The sequence below is a fragment of the Lissotriton helveticus genome, chromosome 3_1, assembly GCF_964261635.1.
Source record: "Lissotriton helveticus chromosome 3_1, aLisHel1.1, whole genome shotgun sequence".
NCBI lineage: Eukaryota > Metazoa > Chordata > Amphibia > Caudata > Salamandridae > Lissotriton > Lissotriton helveticus.
In genome coordinates, this window is record NC_136061.1 from 647926483 (window position 1) to 647950894 (window position 24412).

Below are 24412 nucleotides of genomic sequence, written 5' to 3' on the forward strand. Positions count from 1 at the left end.
AGTGTCCACAGGGGGCAGGCAGGGGGGGCCCGCGTTAGCCAGAGAAGCACCGTCCTAGCCTAGCTGACACCGGCACAATTTACGCCTTTTTCCCCGGGTTTCCTCGAACCTGTGTTGTCTTCCTCGAGCTGTCTCCTGGCTCCAAGACACCGGGGCAGCGGCAGTGCTTTCTGCGTATACAACGCCGTTCGCGCCAATATTTTCTCCCCGCCCCCCGATTAGGCCGCAAGGCTAGGGGCTTGCCTGCCGCAGTAGCCGACCGCCGCTCACCCTCACTCCAGGCCTGTTATCGATCGCCGAGTCTCGGGGGCCATGGAGCGGCAGCAGAACCACGTATCGCGGCCGGAAACAGACCGCCAGGCGCAGCTTTGGAAGGGCTGTTCTGCGCTGTGCTCAGGTCGCAGAATTCATCGGATATTGTCCGGATTTAGCGGGTGGAGGACTCGATGAGACGGAGCCCTTGTGTTAGGCGGCCATCTTAGCCGGCGACAGCCACGCCCCCCTCGGTTACACTTAATTTTGCCTTAAGTTTTGGTTTTAAGACAAAATCCTAATTTAAGACAAAATCCTAATTTAATACAATATCCTATCTTAACCTAAAATCCCAACTTAAGACAAAATCCTAACTTTACTCCTACTAAATGCCTTCTGTGAATACCAAAAGTAGTATGTTTAGGATTTTGTCTCAGGTTAGTTCTGTGAATCGACCCCCTAGATTTTTCACCACCTGTTTGGGGACGGGTGCACAGACCAGGGTATCAGGCCACCATCTCAGAGTCTCTCCCTACTAGCAAAACCTCAGACTTGCTGGTGTTGAGCTGGAGGCAGTTGGCAGTTATCCACTCAGCGATAGCAGCAAGATTGCTGTGAAACTTGTGAGCATCCCGCTTGGACTCATCATAGAGTGCTACTACCAACTGTGTATCATCTGCATATGATACTGCTATGAGCCCTCTAGTTTTGGCTACATTTGCTAACGGTTGGACGTACAAGTTGAAAAGCGTTGGGCTCAGAGCTGAACCCTGTGGCACACCTTGTTTAATAGTATGGATCATGGAGGCAAAAAGGGGGTCCTTTACCTATAAGGTCCTTTCAAAGAAAAAAAAAGAAAAACCAGTCAAGGGCAGAGCCCACAGTGCCCACCACCTCCAACCATTTCAGCAGGATCTGGGGGGAAATACGGCACTGAGATCTAATAAAATCACTGCCGAAGTACGTCCTGCATCTAGTGCTACCCTCAGATGTTCAGTCACAGCTAAGAGAGCAGACTCTGTGCTTTGACCCGTGCAAAAGCCATTTTGAGAGGGGTCTAGTATGTTATTGTCTTCCAAAAATCCTGTCAAGATGGAATTTATGGAGGCCTCAGTGATCTTGGATACTCAAGGCAGGATAGAAATTGGACGAAAGTTCTCTAGTTTAGCTGTATCGAGGGTGTTTTTTTTTTTAGCAAGGGAACAACCCTTGTTTGCTTCCAAGTCCTAGGAACAACTGCCATAGACAGGGACAGGCATATAACGGTGGAGCTCCTGGCTTTTCGTCATTGCCCCCTGGCATCGTATTACAGCAGTCCAGCTGACACATGGTTGGTGAAAAAAGTATACTTTTATCTGCTTTACTACCCTTATTTCTGAAGTCACTGTCACCTATTCTTCTGTATCTTGTAATGCCACCATGGCCCAACATCATGTGACCTTTCACTTAAAAGATTAGCGTTAAAGGTCTTATTACTTTATGTGATGTCATCAGGAAGTCTAAGGACAATATGATGTCACTTCTGCTAACTTAAACATTTCAGTGAATCCACATCCATGACACACTGCATCAACAGCAGAGGTGGAAGAGGCTTGTTGGGGGAAGAAGGAGAAAAATAAAAAAATGAAAAAGAACTTACCTGCCACCCTTCAGCTTCGTGTTCTTCTGCTCCTTTCCACTGCAGGCACAGGCTCCCAGACTGCCCTGAGGCCAATCTTGAAGTTCTCTTGCATAAGAGCAGCTTCAGGAGTGGCCTGAGTGCTGTGAATTTGTGCTCCTAGACAGACTTGGAGTCTGTGCCTGCACTCGCAAACCTGGCAGCAATGCTTGGGATGGAGAGAGCTACGGTGCACATGACAGTTTGGCTGGCCGGCCAAACTGTCATTTTCACTGATAAAAGTGCCCACCACTCCCCCGCCAGTACTGTCATGCCCCCTGTCCCTGCCCCCAAGACTCGGCACACAGTCACTTAGAAGAAAATGAAAACGATAATAAAGCAGGTTTTAACCCTGTTTTATTGTTCAAGTTTTTGAGGGTGCTGCCTGGGTGGGCGATACTTCTCCGCCATAGCGGGGGAGCCTCTGCTGTATATAGTATTCTCAGAAGAGCAAGCTTTGTTCACCCACCACAAAAGTAGAGCATGGGTGGCAGTAGAGTAAGATTCCCTCACATACACACAGAGCAGGACAGCACAGTTAGCAGTGTAGGCGTTTCTCTCACACAAAGGTACAGAACCAATACAGCATGGCTACAAGCAGTTCAAGCTTCCTTTGCAGACTGAACAGGTACAGCACAAGTCCATGTATATCTTACACACACTGAATATGTACAAAACATGCAGCAGTAGTGTAAGCTTCTCTCGCACACACAGCAGGTCATAGTATTGGAAACAGTGATAGAGCGCGCAGGTCACCCGACTATAATTTTACCATATACGCATAGGGCCCATAACTTCAATTCACCATATTTATTAATCGGGTAACCTTACACTCTACTACCAGTAACCCTGTTCCTTCCTATTTTATTTCCAATGTACCCGACTTACCACTCCAGTGCTACGGGTACCTAATGACCACAATGGATCAGGGAGCAAGCTGTAAAAGAAAGGCAGACACCATAATACAAAATACCTTTTTCTATGTTTGCACTCATATAATAACCACAGACTCAGGAAGTTTTAAAACCTTTATCTAGTTTTCATCAAGTTCAGAAAGCATAAGGTTCACAGCAAGTAAACTGTCAATAACTAAGATTATAAAGAGCACAGGAAGTAAATAAGACCAACCATTTAGGACTCTAAAGGAAGGTAAGGACAGGGAACATGCTAGTAAGAACTTTTCATGAATTTAGACTTGACGTGGAGTAACTAAAGGACAGGGAAAAAATAAGGAACAAGCTAGAATGACACAGTTGGTACACCCTTCAAGAGTGGGCAAAGCACGAGAATTTAGTCAGTCTATGGAAACTCGAAGGTAACATGTAACTATGGGGAAGGTAAAAGTGGAACACGCTAATATTTCAGAGCAATCATTTCATTTAGCTAAAGGAGGGTAAAGAAAAGGAACATCTATATTTTATGAACAGTATGTAGGACAGTACTTATAGGATGGGGAAAATGGAACATGCTAGTATAACAAATATAATGTATGACTTTATCATTTATCAGTGCAAAAAGGAGAGTAAGAAGAAAGGATAATGTGCAAGTACAATTTTATTAAAAGCAAAGAAATAGAGAATGCGAAATGGGTTCCCTCAGATTTATATTTACCTAGAACGGTGTGGAGACCAACCCTGGCCACGGGTCAGTTAAGGACAGGAGAAACCCCAAGGAAAGACAGTCGCCAGTAGGCCACCAGGTGTAGAATGGAACCCCAGGACTGGACAGGAAGACCAGATTAGGATCAGGACAGGATCACCAGGGTAAGACCAGCACCCGCAGTTCGGTAGCAACGCCTGCACTCCACCCTCTCTGCAGTTATCAGTCAAAACCCCGATTGGGTTATCGAATTCCCCAGCAAAGTGCTCCGCCAGCACTTAAGGTTCTCAAAACACCGCTTGGGTGTATGAAAATTACGGACAGAGTGCTCCGCAGCTCTCTGTATCAGTCACCTATTGAGTGCGTTGGGTCAGTGACAGGTCAGCTATTCGGACAAGTCGGACAAATTCTCTAGCTTAACCTAGGCTAGTTATACTGTTTTCGGGTCAGTGTACCACCCCCCAAATGTTGCAAGTGTAAGAATCCCCAATTTTGATTGGTCCACAAGTAGGACAGGTCAACACACCAACCAGGATTTGACTTTTACAAGCCTCAATTTACATCTTTTGGGACCGCCTATTGAATTTGGGGTTCCCATGACATAGGTCTCTACCTAACAATGGTGCACACAGATTTTATTACATTTGTTTCAAATGCAGTACATCTCGGCTTCGTCCTGCTGGGTCACAGGTCGGTTCTCATGAGCATCTTGACTGTGGCTGCCAGCTGGCTGGGTTCCACTCGTACAAGGTTTTCTTCCCTCTGCCAGGGTGACATGCGCAGTAGGGACTTCTAAGATGGAGTTTCAAACAACTCCCAGGCCCAAAAGATTCGCCACATGAAAAGTAAAGGAAAACAATTTAGAACATAGAAATAAATGAATACTCTGTATACCAGGAATCCCTATATGACTCCCCTTACTTTATACTAACTATAGCATTAACGTTAGTGCAAGACGAACAGAATTGCATAAGCTGCAGGGCAAGCTTCGGCATGTGAGAACACAAAGCAGCCATTTTAAACTAGTGCACAAGCGCAAAGTTTTCCCACCAGAACTGCGAGTACGTCACGTCACGTGAGTGTGACCAACGCATGCGTAGAAGAAATTCCCGGTAAGCAGCGGCCATTTTAGAGGCAAGCGTATTAGGATAAGTAAACACATAGACAAGCGTTACTGGGACACCCTGTGTAATGTAGAAATGTGCAATATTAGTAATACGAACAGGTAGATTACATTTTATTTACGTTATTTGAGGTTCTTGATCCAAGCAAGTCGCTTTAAATGCGAATCCTTGCTCCATTAATCCCCTCTTTGATGATATTTTATATCATCACAAAATCATGGAACCAGATGCCAACTTTTCACTTTTACCCAAGTTCAATCTCTTCAAACATTCTGTTCAGTTTTTCTTTAGTTTCTTTATTAGGGTGAGAATTTTTCACCCTTTTATAAATCTGATTTTTCAGTTCCTCTAATTCAAGTTCATCCACATTTCTCTTTACTCCTCTCTTGTTTACAGTGTACTTCTTTTGGTGCTTTCGACATTTACAACAAATGAATATAATGAACACTACTAAACCTTTTCCTTCAATTGGCATCAGTACTTTAATCAAAAAACTTTGACCTAAGTTAGCAAACCAATGACCTTCGGCGGAGAGACCATCAGTAAGTCTCTTCCAGGCACTGTCAACCTCAAGTGGTTTAAGCTCTTTTCCCAAATTTGTAATGTTCCTCGCATACCCTTTGATTTCTATGCTTTTATCAGGTATGTAGGTGCAACAATGTTGCGCTTTCAATATTCTGCAGACTCCGCCCTCTTTTGCCAATAGGGTGTCAAGAGCAAGCCTGTTCTGTAAAACCATTGATCTGATCGCAACCACTTCGGTATTGACCATCAGGAAACCTCCAGCAGTGTCAGTAGATAACCGATCCACTACTGTTGACAATTTGCAAATTCTGTGTGTGTTCAGAACCACTCCCACTGTAGGTATAAGTGCACTAAAAATATCTCCTACAATTTCACCAGCACTTTCTCGTTTACTACGTACTAATTCATTAGTCTTTTCAGTGCTTCCAGTGATTTTCCCCACATGGTATATCTTTGGGAAGACAATACCAAAATAACAACTCCAGTACCAATGGTCGGGCAATTTGAAGTAACCCTTATTCCCACAAATAAAATAAATTCCAGGAAACACAGGCTCTGTCCCATCTTTGAAACCCCAACCTCCAATTACCTTGTAATTATGTTCACATTCACTGGAACCAATGAAAATATTGTTATAATAACTAGTTTTCTCTCGTTTAAGACAAGGTTTCCCCTTCTTTTCAAAATCCAGAAGCATTGCAGCATTAGCTCCACCATTTGAGGTGCTCCCTATACTCTCTGCCCATTTAGGAACTTTCTGGTTCTTGTCTTTGGCTTTCTTTTGGAAACTTTCTCTTCTCTTTTCTACCATATCCAGAAATTCCTTTTCTTTTTCATGTAAAGAACAGGTCAAGTTATTTTTGTGTGTGTTATCTATATCTATCCTACCTACTGTTAGAAAATAATCACTCATGTACTTAGCTACGTCTCTAGTTGTATGTACAGGGTTCAGGTTTCTTCGAACAGGAAGTTCAGAAAATTTCACGTCAGAGTTTGAATAGTAGTACTGTAAAGGTCCTCTTTTATAAAATAAACTAGTTAGTATACTACAGGAGATTCCATATGTTAAGGGCAGGTGGTGGTAAGTCACGCCTTCAGCCACAGAAGTAGGTAGCTTCATGCAGACATAACAGTCATCGATTTCCATAGTTTCTACATAATGTACTAACAGGTTTGCGAAAACGTTTAAATGAGTTTTGTTCTTTATTTTGTTAAAGTGTAATCCTTCCTCATCTGGTTCTTCTAAATCTATGCTTGTTTGTTTCAGGCTAAGTGGTTTGTCTAATGCGTCTGCTCTTCGTGGAGTAATTCTAGTGTGTGATTCTACAGTGTCGTCAGGTAAATTATTATTTGGGTAAAGACTCAGGTTTTTACTCATCATAGAAGGAATAGTTATTGTTAGTCCTATCCAAAGTATCCGTAATATTGCTACACTACATAAACATACTTGGCAGCATGTTTTACAACAACTTCGTCTCGGTCTCCCATTCTCAGAAGAATCAGACATTTTGGCTCAAAAGAAGCTTCAACCCCTCTTAGTAACTCTGCACAGCTTGCTTACTCGAGTAACTTTTCAGGTTGGGTTTGCTTCTTTCCTGGTCTGCTCAGCAATCAATTCTTCGTCACTTTTATTACTTTTGTCACTTATTTCCAAATTCTCAAATTCTTCCAGTACAAAGTAAGTCCATTCAGGGCTCGAGTACTTGTTATTCAGTTTCTTGATTCGAGCACTTCTTCTCTTTGGCTTTGTCACCACTTGGTCAGTTTGACTCGAGACCTCATTTATCTGTTCAGGCTCCTCGGTTATCGTCTTCAGACGCAATCTCAGCCTTTTCACAAATTTAGGTACTGAGTCACCTTTCTTTAGTCTTTTAACTGGCACTGTCTCTTGTCCTTCTTCAAACACCTTTTTGTTTTCGTTCAGTTGTGGCACATTGGGATCAAGTTCGTCTTCAGTATTGTTACCTAACTGACTAGGTCCAGGTCTTTTATCTGTTTCTTCTGCCTGGTCCCTAAACTGGCCTTGTTCAGGTATATGCTGATTTTGGGTTTGATCTGTTTCGATCTCTTCTTCCTGAACACAATTGTCTAATCCTACCTGTTCCTGTTCAAGCTCCTCGAGCTCTTGATTTTCTTCCGCCCTCATTTCTATATGTCCCTCCTCTGACGCAGGTGTTCTTGGAGGTGTGTCAATTACCTGCTCTCTCCCTACCTGGTCCTCCTCAGAATCAGATTTAACGTGTATTTCGATGATCTGAGTAGCTTCTTCTTCACCTGTCTCGTCCTCTCTATCCCACTGTCTATCTAAATGGGCTTGACTTCTAGTTGGTATAGGGTCGATTGTCAGATCGATTAATGGGACCCAATCTTCTTGACTGGAGCTCGGTTGAACTTCTTCAGCTACTTCAGGATGAGGTTCTGTGAATTCTGAACCCATGGTTTCCATTTTGTGTATGGCAGCCATTTTGTGGTTGCCCTCACATAGGCCATGATTGTGGCTGAAACTAGTCTTTTAAGGACATGTAGACCTTAGCTTGAGTTCATGCTGACTCCTGTTTGACCTGAGTGAACTGACCCTGTTGCCTGAAGCTCACTCACCTTGTTAAACCAGTTCCTGCCCTTTAGCTGATCAAGATTGAGGATCAAAGCACAGGACATTGTAGAGTTTGGTATGCACACACACACCCCTTATCCTGCTTTCTGTTCCTTCTTTTATGGTCTGTTTATGATATGGGTTGTGGTCCTTTTATTATGGGTTTGTCCGGCTTGTCTAAAGAAGAATGTTGGGTTTGTTCAATGATTGATTATGGGCCGGACAACTGTAAAATGGGTTTGTCGTTTGGCAGACCTTGCATGTCCATGTTAGGCATTTTTTGCATGCTTGCAAAAGCTAGGACTGCCCCTTACTTGTATGCTGAAGTTTGTAACCCTAAACATATAAAAGGCCTCTGTTTTCTGTATTCCTCAGACTACCTCATTCAGTTGCTACGGCTTCTGTGTGACGTGGCCTCACTTATTAAATTTAATAAAGATGTCTTTTCATATTTTCAGCTTCTGTGCCAAGTTCTTTTTTTATTAGTAAGTATTCCCTGAGAATGAAGATTTCAGTTCTTCAAATGGCGCGGCCAACGTGGGCTTCATCAGAGAAGTGACTTTCTGAAGGAGTGATCTTGTCAGGAGACTGAAATATACTGAGGAGGAGAGGATGGGACTCTGCTACTTTGTGCACAAGGATTCTGGAGATTCTCTGTCTTCGCAGCCCGGTATATTTCTGATCTTCCTGATTTTGATCCTCCACATGATGTCACTCCTGACTGAGAACCTTTTTGGCGTGAGTATTCTAAAAAAGACCATAGGTCATGTAGAACTTGACAGTTAGAATTTGGATAACCTTTTGATTAGTAAAAATAAGAAGTACAAGTGGGTCACTCCCACGACTTTGTTTGGTTTCTTGGTTTTGATTTGGTTATTGCAATTACCAAAGCCGAGGGTCTCGTATATTTGCGAGTATATCGTTTTTTGATAACCCCTTGAAGTTTGAAGCTAGATTAGTGAGCTATAAGATGCCTGGTCTTAGCAAATTTAGGACTGTAACTTTGGAACTTTGGAATTTGTGTTGGCCAACTTTGGATTTGTATGGGTTTGTATATGCGAATTGCAATTTGTGTAGAACAGGTAATGAGGAGAATTTTCTCTATGTGGTTTAGTTGAACGGTGCACGTACGAAAAGTACATTAAGCACTACATTGATTATAATATTGTATATTTTGCAATATTTTTGGCATGCCTGTTTAAAAGCTCACATAAGAATGTGTGGCTTTATTTGGAAGGTACCATAGTGTGATGTGAAATTAATTAGCCGGCTCTCCTAGAAGGAATACTTAAATAGGTTTAAGTATACAAACATATTTCTTCCTTGGTGATTCTGTAATCCCCAGGGAATTAAAATATGACATAATACATATAAGGATCCTTTGTTCTGCGCAATGTTATGAAGGAAGATATGCAGAGCGATTTTTTGGTGTTCTGCTAGCCAAAGCTAGTGAATTGAGTGTATTTTCGCTTCTTGGACATACATCAGTCTGTTGGGCTGTTTTTGCAGTCTTTTGAAACACTATTGAGAAGCGTTTCTTGTAAATATGACTTACAACTAGTATTTACAAATGGTTTGGTTTAAGTACAGTCTGTGGGCTGTCCTTGGTTTCTGTCCTGAGTATTGATTTGTGGGTTAAATTTGTCTTTAAATGTCTATGTGGTTTTCCCATTAGTGTAATTTCTGTAAGTGAATAGCGTTGGCGCTATTTATGAAATGCATGGCTAAAGCGCGCCGTATTGTGTGTCCTGAGTGTTTCACCCCTTTCTGTTTAATTCTGAAATAAGGGATGCAGCTTGCTTTTATATGTGAAATTAGCCAAAATGATTGGATTTATTAAATATAATTATTAAATTATGAAAACTAATTATTAAAAATAAGTGCTACAAAATTCGTTTTTTACTATTCATGAAGCTTAATGCTCATACTGTGACCTCCTAGCATTATAATTTAATTTGAGTTGTGTTGCACTGCATAATGAGGACATTAGCATATGAGATCTCACTTAGCGCAGGCGTAAAAAAACTCATTTTTCTAAGGATTTACATGAGATATGTCTAATGTCTAATATCTGTAATATGTAAAGAACATTCTGAGGATGACTAATATGTAACATACTTATAGGATATTTATTTTTAAGTGCCCCAAATATCAAAGTCGATTTTGGGTATTTTTGCCATTTATAATAGCTTTAAAGTGCTTTTAGGCTTCAGGGAATTCATACATTTAGGTATAATACAAATTTGCAGGCTGTCCTCATTTGGGGTTTGCTTTTAAATGGCCCAGTGATATTCATTTAAGGTTGATGAAATAAGTACCATTGCAACAAGCACTTGTTCTAAAACTGGTATGTGTGTTATTAGGTTCTGTGAAATATTCACAGTAAATGTTGTTTAATAATCTGGAAACAGAGATCTTTTTTTAGCGCATAAAAAGGAGACATTATTTTTCAAAATAGAGTGAATTATTGCAGGTTAGGAGGAATTAGGAAGGCTTTTTGCCTTTGTCAGCCTCAGAATGAGCAGTGGGTGGGGACTGGAAGAAGCTGCAGCTGGCTCAAGTCGCGCTGAGATGCTATCTTTGGTTTCCCTGTAAACAATGGAAGGAGGCTGTCATGTTGACATTTGTAACCTTTTAAATTAGGGACTTGTCTCTGTGAAATGCAGAATGACCCTGCTAAACAAGCCTATAAAAGGAAGGGTTTCTGGTTTCTCCACAAAATTAAAGAACTTAATTCCAAAGGGAAAATATGAAAAAGGTTTCTTTGAAAGTCCCAACACATGCTAATTGCTCTGCAGAAATGATATATTTGTATCTCTGCCTCTAAAAAATAATGTCTGCTAGTTGCTTTTATTTGACCGAAAATGGAGCATTGCATTAAGTTTTAGACAGAAAATAAGACAAAGCTTTTTATTGAAATTTTGAAGGCTACATGCCTAAGTGAAAACAAATTGTGGCGCAAGGCTAACATGGAGTGTCAGTGAAAGAATTTTACTTTTGGAAAGATAAAAGGGCTTCATGTTGCAAGGTGACTGACAAGATGGTAACAGTTAAGTAATGGAAATTTATTTTGTGTCTGTTAATGTGTATTATGTTTTGTCTTCTGATTAAAAGTTATAATTAATGTCTGTTTTTTATGAGAAATGTCTCTCTTTTTTGTGTTGTGTATTTTTTTTTTTGCTTCTGCCAACAGATCATTCATGGATTGTTCTGGGTGATTTTAAGGCTGACAAGACACGTGAGTTTGGTTGGTTGAAAAGAGATGTGTTTTTGCGTAATTTCTTTGAAAATAAATGTTTGTGCATTTTACATATTCTTGCATTTTATCCTTTTATGAATTGTTCCTGCTGGTCCTGTGTGTCAGAAGTGATACACAGTAAGTTGCATTTGACAGCTAAATCTCCACTACCTGGTGATCTGCTGTCAAAAAGGAGGGTAAGGAAAGTAAGAGTAAGTGTGAGGAAAGTTAGTGTGAGGAAAGTAAGAGAAAATGTGTAAAAGTAAGTGTAATTTTGATGAAAGTGTAATTTTGATTTTAAACCTGACAAATTAAGAAGGCCTCGATAGCGGGTTTTTAGCTGCAGGTTCACAGTGCATAAAGTACAGGACTTGAAGTGTGTGCGTCACCGCTCATTTACATATGTTATTGTCTTGTCTATGTTTTTTGTGCTTGATATACAGCAAGTATATCTGATGGCTTGACATGTGCGTTTTGTGCGTTTTTTTGCATGTTTTTTGTTGTATGTTACTGATTTTAATACTATTACAAGTTTACCTGTGTTGTGAAGGGATATACATGACGATGTGTATCCTGCAAACAGTTGGGTAGATTTGCTTTGACACAAAATTTCACAGAAAAACAGACAACACTTCATCAGTGTATGTCAAATTTGGCTTTAATGGTATGTGAAGGAAAATAAAAAAGAGATATACAGAATCAAAGTGTGTCACATGCTGTTAGTCACGTACTGCCCCTCCCCTTAAGGAACAGGCAGCCCTAAATGTATGTATCCTGAATTGGACGTAAGGATAAATTATAGATCTGTGACTTTTGTGCATGGTGACCTAATTTTTATATTACTTTAGTCAGTTTTGTTCTGCTTCCTGAATAGTGTATGCCTTGTACCATAAAGGAAACAAGGTTTCATTTTTCCCTGAAGAAAGGAACTGGAACATTAGCTGAGATTACCGTATATGGTTTAGCGGCCAGCGGTAGAGCTAACATTCACTCAAGTAATTTCTTGTTCTTCCTATAGATTTTTCTTTCATCACTTCTCCCCTGATTGATGTTGCATCGTCCCTAGTAATTGGGGATGTTAGCTGTGTCCTAGTCCCATTTTCTCTTTTCCATATTCCTTTCACCAGTTAACCTTCTTTTATTATTATTATTGTATTAGGTTCACACTTCCAGATTGCAGTAATGTACTAGGAACCCCTATATTATGTATAATTCCTTTTTATATGACTAGACTGTTTTTTAAGAATTTTCTTTAGGCCTAACTCTATGTTTTCCAGTCTAACCGTCATGGTAGTGATGGACTGGTTAACTGACTCAATGCTATTATAAGACAAGTTTCCACATTTTGATTATTAGCCTGTGTATTGCGTAGTGCACTTGATGCACAGTTATTAAAAGGGAGGTATCTATATGTCCCTGATAATCTGTATTATGCGATTTCTCTTTTGAAATGTTTTAGATAAGGAATTTAGGAACACCTATATGTAATTATTGAGAGAAAAAATGTGTTTACCCCATTAGACGATGTCACTATGTGTGAGGACATCCATTTAGATAAAATTCTCATATAGTTATCTACCCTTAGATGGTAGAGGATATGCTCTCACATGGAAACCCAATTGAAGAAATTAGAGGCACTGTTTTGCTTATTGCCTTTGTCTTTGTATTCTATGAGAATGACAGTGTGTTCTAGACCAGAATTGTCTCATGGCGTATGGCCACTCCCTCGCAGATTGCAGGCCACCTGCTTGCAATCCTCTTGTTAAAAACAAACTGTTTTTGTACTAAATTGAAGGAAAATAACAAATGTGTCCCATTTCCTACGTCTCTAGGTTCTGCGGGATTAAGTCATAATAACCTGCGGACCTTTGATGAAAAGCTAATTCCCATCAGTGACAGTCCCAGCACCCAGACAGCGATCGCCAACGTATCATCAGTGATATCTCCAACGTTTTGTACTTGCTTCATCAGAAGGCGTTGAACATCAGAAAAGAAGGAGGAGCTGGTTTTGCCACAGAACCAGATTTTCAGTGCAAAAGAGCGAAAGAGAAGGATTCCAGTTATTTTAAGTTTTTAGTTTCTCACCTGTCATGTGCTGGTAACCTCTGACAGTAGGCAGTCCATTGAGCCCCTTGGCCTGAGTTTTGGGTACACCCCCCCTTTTCTTTGCTCCAACGGAAAGGCAGTGCACCAGAGGATCCAGGATTGGAAAAAGGCACTACATTGTGGTACCTATGATTAAATGAAAGAGCAGCCCGAGCATCCTCTGACACTGAAAAGCGAGTGTTGGAGTCTGAAAGTGTTGCTGAGTATGAAAGCCTGTTGCTCTTTCCTGATTAATAGTACTTGGGTCTGCATGAGATGATCTGTGCCCATGATCAATGGAGAGCACACTATCTGTAGTGCCTGCCGCAGAGGAGAGATATTGGTGCACTGCCTTGAGACATTGAGACTGTCAAATAAGCTGCGAGTGTTTGCCAGGAGGGCACTCCAACGGATACTGAGAAGGACCATTTTCATGAAAGGCCTGAATGAAGAGGCCCATGCGGAAGAAAACAACAGAAGATGATTTGATGAACAATAGAAGCCTGCCGGAGAGGCTTGGACTCTGGGTATTTCCCGTGCGATTGCATAAAATGGGTGTTAAGAGACTGATTTTTGCTGTTTTGCTGGCATTTTTTTGAAGTAGTATTCTGTTTAGTAAAAGCAGAATAAAGTCCATTCCCTGTGGAAGAGTAGTATCCCTTTTCACCTCAGAGCATTGATGAGGATCACCACTGTTTCACCTGAACATATGATAAGTTACTGAAATGTATAGGAACCATAAAAAAATGTTACTAGATAATTTTAGGATTTGCTTTCTGCTTAGAGTTGTGAAAAATTATAATTTTGTTTGTAATAGTGGTCATTACTTTCTCCTGTTGTCCATATGTTCTTAATACCATGTTTTCTAGTATTTTTAAGCATGACGTTGTCTTTTGTGGGTTGGATCGTTTTCACTACCCAATTGACTTCTGCACCCACCTCCCAACCTATGTCTTTTCCTACTACTACTTCTTTGCATTCTTTTCATATCTTACCTGAACACGAGCAGATTAGAAGGTCGGAATTTGTGAATAATTCCTTTGTACAGTTTCAGCATCAATACCAGTTAGTAATGAACACCACTAATTGTTGGGTGTGAGGTCTTATGCCACATACTACAGATAGAAGTATTCCCTATTTGGTTCCGTCATTTAGTTACAATGGGTCTGTATGGGCATATCAGACAATGTTTTATGCCAACGAAGTCTATCCCTTGCGTTCCATGAAAGATAACTCGAGTAATAATGCCTTAGTGAAGGGAATAACAGATAATATTGACATCGATTCAGATACAGACTGAGTGATTGCCTATGTAAGGGCAAAAGGAGGGTCTGAGGTTCTGTGAATTCTGAACCCATGGGTTCCATTTTGTGTATGGTAGCCATTTTGTGGTTGCCCTCACATAGGCCATGATTGTGGCTGAAACTAGTCTTTTAAGGACATGTAGACCTTAGCTTGAGTTCATGCTGACTCCTGTTTGACCTGAGTGAACTGACCCTGTTGCCTGAAGCTCACTCACCTTGTTAAACCAGTTCCTGCCCTTTAGCTGATCAAGATTGAGGATCAAAGCACAGGACATTGTAGAGTTTGGAATGCACACACACACCCCTTATCCTTCTTTCTGTTCCTTCTTTTATGGTCTGTTTATGATATGGGTTGTGGTCCTTTTATTATGGGTTTGTCCGGCTTGTCTAAAGAAGAATTTTGGGTTTGTTCAATGATTGATTATGGGCCGGACAACTGTAAAATGGGTTTGTCGTTTGGCAGACCTTGCATGTCCATGTTAGGCATTTTTTGCATGCTTGCAAAAGCTAGGACTGCCCCTTACTTGTATGCTGAAGTTTGTAACCCTAAACATATAAAAGGCCTCTGTTTTCTGTATTCCTCAGACTACCTCATTCAGTTGCTACGGCTTCTGTGTGACGTGGCCTCACTTATTAAATTTAATAAAGATGTCTTTTCATATTGTCAGCTTCTGTGCCAAGTTCTTTTTTTATTAGTAAGTATTCCCTGAGAATGAAGATTTCAGTTCTTCAAGGACCGTGGTCTTGGGATCCTTCAGCTGCGCAACCTTCAGCCTCAGTTTCGGCAGGTTCAGTCACCTTCTTCGTGTGGCTGGCATGGATCCAGCGAGGTACTCCTGCACACTTTACAGCTGTGGTGGTAACCAGGATCACTTGTCGTGCCTTTCCCCACCTCGGTTCAAGGCAACGTTTCCGAGTGTGCTTCTTTATTACGACCCAGTCACCTTGATTCAGGGCATGTGCTGGAGTCATTGGTCTGGCGACGTCTTCTCCCCCAACCTGGCGAGAGATAGAACGTACTTGGTCAGCCAGCTCTTTACAGTATTCCAGTACCAAATCATCAGATATGCTTATTATTTTGTATCCTGGCACCCTTGCTTGCCGCATTGCTCTTCCCATCAGGATTTCATGTGGACTCAAGCCCGTGTTCCGATCTGAAATACTTCTGAGTCTCATCAACACAAGAGGCAGAGCTTCTGGCCATTCCAGCTTAGTGTATTCACACATCTTTCCCAATCTTGATTTGATTGTGCCATTTATCTGTTCTACCACTCCAGAAGCCTCTGGGCGATATGCACAGTGCAGTTTTTGCGTGATTTTGAATACTTCACAGATTTGACTTATTATTTCATTCTGGAAATGACTTCCTCTGTCAGATTCAATTAAGACTGGGAAACCGTAATGAGGTATGAGTTCCCTAAGTAATAATTTGGCTACTGTAATGCTGTCATTTCTACGTGCAGGGAAAGCTTCCACCCATTTTGAAAACAGGCAGACAATGACAAGTAGGTATTTCATTCCTCGACAAGGGGGCAATTGAATGAAGTCAAGTTGTAATCTAATAAAAGGGCCTTCTGCCTTTCCAATTTTCCCTGGTAACACTATAGTTTTCTTTCCAGGGTTAAATTGTTGGCAGGTGAAACACCTCTGGCAGAGTGCCTCTGCTACGCTTCTGAATTTTGAATTGAACCATGTTTGTCGGAACATGCGAATCATCGCATCTCTGCCTACATGTGTGTTTCCATGAATTAGCCTAGCCATAGGAGCAAGCATACAGTCTAGCAACACAGGCATATCATCAAGGTAAACAATGACGCCATCTGCATTTCTCCTTCGATAACCGAAATTTCTCCATCTTTGTTTTTCCTGTGGCTCTGCTGCTTCCTGTAAATCTCTCACTTCCTCCTATGTATTCACTTCCTCTAGCATCAAAAGTTGGCAACTGTTTCCGTTTCCCCCAATCTTTATATTGATTGAAATTTTGTACTTTGCACAATGTTGGGCTAACTGGTCAGCATATCGATTACCTGCTGTCACTTTGTCATCGCCAGATTTGTGAGCAGCACACTTGACCACAGCCAATTCTTTTGGAAACTGGATTTATTCGAGTAAATCCTGCACGTATTTTCCATTTCTGATAGGGGTGCCTGAAGAAGTCAGGAACTCCCTTTGTAGCCACAGCTGGCCAAAGTCATGTACAACCCCATAACCATACTGGCTATCAGTGTATATAGTTACTTTCAAATTTCTCCCAAATTTACAAGCTCTTGTCAATCTAAACAATTCAGCTATTCATGCAGACTTGACTCCATATAAATAGGATGCTTCCACTGGGCGCTCTAGAGTGCACACGGAGTAGGCAGCGCTTAGGCCACCATCCTCATGTCTCATGCATGAGCCGTCTACAAACAGCTCATAATCTTCATTGTACAGAGGGTTCTCTCTGATGTCTGGGCGTGGTATGGTACTGAATTCAGTCAAATCAATGCAATCATGTGCAAATTCTTCCCTCACCTCTTCTGTGAATGAGCTAGGTAGTAAGGTAGCTGGATTCAAAATGTTACATCGTTCAAGGGTCACGTTTCCTACAACTACAAGGATTCTCTCATACTTAGTCAGCCGACTAGGTGTGAGATACTAGATTTTTGTTCTTGTCAGTAAAATTACAACAGAATGTGGAACATACACAGTTACTGGATGTCCCATAACAATGGACTCACTCTGTTCAAGACTCATGCATGTTGCAGCTACAGCTTTCAAACACCCAGGTAATCCAGCTGCTACTGGGTCAAATGTGGAAGAAAAGTATGCCACTGGACGTCGAGTCAAACCATGAATTTGGGTTAGGACGGAAAGTGCACAATTGTCTCGTGTGTCACAGAACAGAGCAAAATCTTTTGAATAATCAGGCATTCCTAGTGCAGGAGCAGTACACAGACATTCTCGTAATTTTGTAAAAGCTGTCATGCTTTCGTCATCCCACTCTACTGGGTCACTTGCTCCTTTCTTTGTAATTTTTATCAATGGTTTTGCTAAAACTGCAAATCCCACAATCCACTGTCTACAGTGCCCTACAACTCCCAGGAACATTCTGATTTCCTTCTGGGTATTTGGCAGTTCCATGTTTCGAATTATCCTGATTCTTTCTGTGGTGACCTTCCTGATACCTCTCTCTATCTGGTGCCCCAGATATTTGACTGATGTGGTACAGAATTGCAGCTTTTCTGGTGATACTTTATGCCCCCCTTCACCTAAATGGTTCAGCAAGGCAATTGTGTCAGTTACACAATCTCTTCGACTTTTAGACGCCACCAAGAGGTCGTCTATGTATTGCACCAAAACTGATTTTCCGGGCAATATTAGGGTTTCAACGCACTTTTTCAGAATCTGGTTAAAAATTAAGGGGCTTTATGTGTACCCCTGAGGGACGCGATTCCAAACATAGACATGACTGTCGAACTCATATGAGAAAAGAAATTTGCTGTCTGGATGCAATGGAATTGAAAAGAATGCATGACATAAGTCAATGACGGTAAACCATCCAGCATTCCATGGAATTTGGAATAGAATTACTGCAGGGTTTGGCACAACAGGACAACAAGGAACCACAATTTTGTTAACCTTGCGCAGGTCCTGTACTACCCTGTACTTACCACTAGGTTTCTTGATTCCAATTATGGGCGAATTACATGGGCTGCTCATCACTTCTTGTATGATTTTTGCTTCTAACAATCTTTTTATTTCAATGGCAACTCCTGCTTTTACTTCTGCACTCATTTTTTACTGTTTAATATTTGGGTATACTGCATTTTCTTTTATGGCTATTTTAATTGGGTCAAGATTTTCCATTAATCCTACATCTTTTCCAGTAAAATCCCATACTTCTGGTTTCACTGTTTCTTGGAGCTCTTCAGGTAAGTCCTCTATTGTCAGTCTTTTAATTTCTGAGTCCGGTCTTGCTAACATTAATTTGTATATTCCGTCTTCGTCTGGGGTCTGAATTTCGACGCCATTTGGTGTGCAAAAGATAGTACAATTCATTTTATACAACAAATCTCATCCTAGCAGGTTTACAGGACTGGAATCACAGACAACAAACCTATGCATTTCCTTAAAATTCCCAATTTTAATCTCCATAGGTTTTGTAACTGGGGTACTAATTAGCTGATTAGAAACGCCCACTACTTGGATTGCTTCTCCCGAGAGTGGTAGGTTTGGAACGTCTGCTGTTCTTACAGTAGAGCGGGTAGCACCAGTGTCCAACAGAAAGGTGACGTCATTTCCTTCAACCTTTCCTTCAATGTATGGCCCTGACTGGTCCACCGGCACCGTCAGTAGGTGTCATCAGAGAGAAACGTGTCATTTAACAGAAATTGTGAAGTTGCTGCATTATTTTTCTCCCTTATTTCCCACACTTTGGTGTCTTCACCCTGTTGTGCTTTGCTCCTATAATTTTGTCTAGGTGCACGAGGCAACTGATTCTGCTTTACCTGTTGCTGGGTCTTTCGTGGTTTCTCATTCTGCGTCTGTGGATTTAAATAATTTATTTGTACGTTACCATTCTGTACATGTGGACACTCGTCTCTCCAGTGACCTATCTGTCCGCACCCGAGACAGGGGAACTTCTTTTTGGCCTCCTCTCTGCTCATTTTTACTCTGGGCTTTCCCCCACCCCCGGGGCCTTGATTTTGATTACTGGTCAATTTATTTAGCTGCTGTTCCTGTTGTTCCGCCAACTTTACCTGTGCCCACATGACCTTTTCCTTTAATGCTTTTCGTTTGTCTGCCATCTCATCCTCGCAATATTTAGCATACTTCAGGACCTCATCAATTGGTCTAGACTGCTAGCAGATTTTATTGTCTTTGTTCCACTGTGAAATCTCAGGTCTTAATCCTAGCACAAATCTATAAATGAGGTGTGTCATGTCTTTCATCTCGATGTTATCCAGACCACTGTACGTCTTGAACACCTGTAACAGTCGTTCATAATAGAAATGCACAGTTTCATCTCTATTCTGGGTAGTTCTGTCTATTCGGGTCCAATCAGTTTCCTTTGCAGGCACCTTTCCTTTGAGATGCAACATTACCTGGTTGCATTTCTTCATTAAATCTGCTGAAGGTGCCCCTGTATTTGAGTCTCTCGGATATTCCTCTCTAGGCCAATCAATAGCAATTTTACACTCTGTCCACAAATCTACGGGAACTACAATGTCAAAGAAACCATCCAAATCTTTCCAGAGACACTTCTGGACCTTCACAAAGCTCTCTACCTGTCTGTAGCAATCTACAGGTTTTTCTCGTAATTTTGGGAAGTCATTGGTAAAGGACACAATATCCTGTCGGGACCATGGAACATGCACATATTTTCCACCTGGCACTTCTCTCATAGGATAAAATTTCTCTGCCTTGTCTGCTTCTTTTAAGACATACTCAAAGCCATCTGTTTTGATCTAATCTCCTCCTGTTTCTTTGCCCATCTGGCTTTCCATTTTTCTAATTCCCCCCATTTTTGCAACAGGTTTAACAATTCTCTGATCTGTACCTTTTTCCCTGACACATTCATGTTTTCAAAGTCTCTGTCTGAGAACTCTGCTCTGTAGGGTTTTTGCAATACTTTAGATTTACCAATATCTATTCCCATACTAGCCGCGGTGTCCATTAATTTCTCATGGAACACTCTGGTATTACGGGTGATACTTTTGCAAATAAACAGCAATTCTTCCTCAGTAAAGGTATTCAGTCTGTCTAACCCCACATTTCCAGCCATCAGTTCTTCCAATTCAATTCTTAGTTTGTAAATATCTAATGGTTTCGACTGAGGATTTTGTTTCTCTAATTCTCGACTCCATCTTTCAATTTCTTCAGGAGTCACTACTGTGGCACTTCTAGTACCAGAAGCTGACTCAATCTGCACCTCTCCTGAAATGAAAGGAGTGTTCTTCCTCTGTGAAACCCCTTCTGGTTCCCTTATCAGTAAATCCATCAAGGAATGGGGTAATCATAGGAGTCTTCGGGCTGTTCTGCTTATCCCCGTACAAAGAAACAACTGGTCCAATAGTCACTGGGATTGTCAAGGCTCCAGGACTTGTATTTAGTTGGGAGATTTTCTGAATTAATTCTGTTCTTTGTTTAGCTATAGCCTCTCGTTCTCTCTCTTGCAGTACTCTTTCCAGGCTTGTTTCATGCACTATTTGCGGAGTTAGGGTAGGAATATAATTCGGGGCAGTTGGATGTGTCATACTTGGTCCCTCACCATAGTTAGGTTTCAGGAATGGATTCCCTGTACTTAAAGGTCTTGGCTCCTCCTGATAAGGAGGCCTCAGACCGGTGTCTCTCGCACTTGCGGGTCTTGATCCTTCATTATAAGGAGGTGGATTCTTCATTAACAATTCTTCCAAATAATCATCATCTGAATCCCCACCGGTCATCAAATGCTTTGTCTTTTCTGTCCTTTTCCCTCCCAGAGGCTCTTCTACTGTTATTACAAGGTACAGTCCTTCTACTATCGTGTTCTGTCTCCACTCTTTCATTCTTTTTTCTCGGGTCTATTTATTTACCTTTGGATACCATTTAGTCAACCCCTTGTCCATTCTGGGTCTGTCTCGCTCAAAAGCCTCTATCTCCCATTCTTCTAAGGCCGCATATTGTCTGGGTCTGGGATGTAAATCATTCATTCGGGTACTTAAATTGAACAGGATCCTACTATTAAAGGTACCATCTAACGGAAATGCCAAAATCCTATAAATTTTAGTATATTCCACCCAATTTTCCAGCCATACGCAAGTATGGTAGCCCCTGTCAAACATCATAAAAGATGCGGGAGTATTAGGTGGTGGAATGACAACTCCTTCTCTAGTTTTGATAGGCTTGTCTTTCTTAAAATAATTCTTCACCTTGTTTACTAGGGTCATTTTCCTCTTATTTCCGTACATAACGCTTTTACGACCTTTCCACTTATCTTTTCCAAAACCTATATATTTTGGATCAGGTCTAGTCTCTGGATTAGACGGATGCCACATATACTTTTTCCACAAACGACTTTGTTTACAAAATCACTTCCAATCTAAATGCGTCTTTTATTTTTCTGCAACCAATCAAATGCGCGATTTCAAAATAATTCAACCAATGGGTGCGCGGCGTTACTCGCAAACGAGTTCTCACGCTCCTGTGCTCACCCCTCCTTTACAATTCCGTCTCAGCTACACGCCCGCTGTCTTAACCAATACCAGCGTGGCACTGAGTGACGTCAGCGCAGCTCCGCAACTGACTCCCTCCTTCACAAGGTAAGAAACAGCTTCGATTTCTACCCTTTAAAGTGCAAGTGCTCTGTTTAATTTACAACGAAAACACATTCACCACTGTACTCGAGTGTCTAGAAAGAAAAGATTTGTTTCACTGCAAGTAAAGCTCTACAAATACTGCGAGTAGAACCCTTCTGCCTACCCTTCACACAAGCATTAGTGAACCTGCTACTCCTTCGACTCATCCACTTTGGGATATATACTAAGCCAAAAGTTTCACCAGTGAACTCCTTTGCTACCAATCAAGATTAGTTGAACCTGCTACTCCTTCCGTGTGACCCTTACTAGGTTATATCACAATAGAAGTTTTGCCAGCGAACTCTTTGCTACCATTCATTCATACATTTAGACAGAAAAAACCCTAATTAGTTCTGCCTAACCTGCACCAATTTTCCTCTAGTAGTGACCTCACTTGCGACGTGGATTCTCCTCACCACTCGCTATTCTGCCCCCGGGGATTCCAGACAAACATATAACAATCACTAACGAGTTTTGTTAAAACATATATTAATATATCAGCAAGAAAAACTATTTAAAACATTTCATAATTTCTTAAAGCAATAAAACATTTGATCGATCGATTAGCAGCAAAATTTTCACAATTAGCAGCAAATAACCTATCTACCTATTTTTAACTAGTCCTACCTACCTTTAACTAGTCCCTAACCATCATTCTGCTACCAGAAAAATTACTGATAGAGCGCGCATGTCGCCCGACTATAATTTTACCATATACGCATTGGGCCCATACCTTCAATTCACCATATTTATTAATCGGGTAACCTTACACTCTACTACCAGTAACCCTGTTCCTTCCTATTTTATTTCCAATGTACCCGACTTACCACTCCACTGCTATGGGTACCTAATGACCACAATGGATCAGGGAGCTAGCTGTAAAAGAAAGGCAGACACCAGAATACAAAATACCTTTTTCTATGTTTGCACTCATATAATAACCAAAGACTCAGGAAGTTTTTAAAGTTCACAGCAAGTAAACTGTCAATAACTAAGATTATAAAGAGCACATATCCATATAGGAAGTAAATAAGACCAACCATTTAGGACTCTAACGGAAGGTAAGGACAGGGAACATGCTAGTAAGAACTTTTCATGAATTTAGACTTGACGTGGAGGAGCTAAAGGACAGGGAAAAAATAAGGAACAAGCTAGAATGTCACAGTTGGTATACCCTTCAAGAGTGAGCAAAGCACGAGAATTTAGTCAGTCTATGGAAACTCGAAGGTAACATGTAACTATGGGGAAGGTAAAAGTGGAACACGCTAATATTTCAGAGCAATCATTTCATTTAGCTAAAGGAGGGTAAAGAAAAGGAACATCTATATTTTATGAACAGTACGTAGGACAGTACTTATAGGATGGGGAAAAATGGAACATGCTAGTATAACAACTATAATGTATGACTTTATCATTTATCAGTGCAAAAAGGAGAGTAAGAAGAAAGGATAATGTGCAAGTACAATTTTATTAAAAGCAAAGAAATAGAGAATGCGAAATGGGTTCCCTCAGATTTATATTTACCTAGAACGGTATGGAGACCAACCCTGGCCGCGGGTCAGTTAAGGACAGGAGAAACCCCAAGGGAAGACAGTCGCCAGTAGGCCACCAGGTGTAGAATGGAACCCCAGGACAGGACAGGAAGACCAGATTAGGATCAGGACAGGATCACCAAGGTAAGACCAGCACCCGCAGTTCGGTAGCAACGCCTGCGCTCCACCCTCTCTGCAGTTATCAGTCAAAACCCCGATTGGGTTATCGAATTCCCCAGCAAAGTGCTCCGCCAGCACTTAAGATTTTAAAAACCCCGCTTGGGTCTATGGAAATTACGGATAGAGTGCTCCGCAGCTCTCTGTATCAGTCACCTATTGAGTGCGTTGGGTCAGTGACAGGTCAGCTATTCGGACAAGTCGGACAAATTCTCTAGCTTAACCTAGGCTAGTTATACTGTTTTCGGGTCAGTGTACCACCCCCCAAATGTTGCAAGTGTAAGAATCCCCAATTTTGATTGGTCCACAAGTAGGACAGGTCAACACACCAACCAGGATTTGACTTTTACAAGCTTCAATTTACATCTTTTGGGACCGCCTATTGAATTTGGGGTTCCCATGACATAGGTCTCTACCTAACAATGGTGCACACAGATTTTATTACATTTGTTTCAAATGCAGTACATCTCGGCTTCGTCCTGCTGGGTCACAGGTCGGTTCTCATGAGCATCTTGAATGTGGCTGCCAGCTGGCTGGGTTCCACTGGTACAAGGTTTTCTTCCCTCTGCCAGGGTGACATGCGCAGTAGGGACTTCTAAGATGGAGTTTCAAACAACTCCCAGGGCCAAAAGATTCGCCACATGAAAAGTAAAGGAAAACAATTTAGAACATAGAAATAAATGAATACACTGTATACCAGGAATCCCTATATGACTCCCCTTACTTTATACTAACTATAGCATTAACGTTAGTGCAAGACAAACAGCATTGCATAAGCTGCAGGGCAAGCTTCGGCATGTGAGAACACAAAGCAGCCATTTTAAACTAGTGCGCAAGCGCAAAGTTTTCCCACCAGAACTGCGAGTACGTCACGTCACGTGAGTGTGACCAACGCATGCGCAGAAGAAATTCCCGCGGCCATTTTAGAGGCAAGCGTATTAGGATAAGTAAACACATAGGCAAGCGTTACTGGGACACCCCGTGTAATGTAGAAATGTGCAATATTA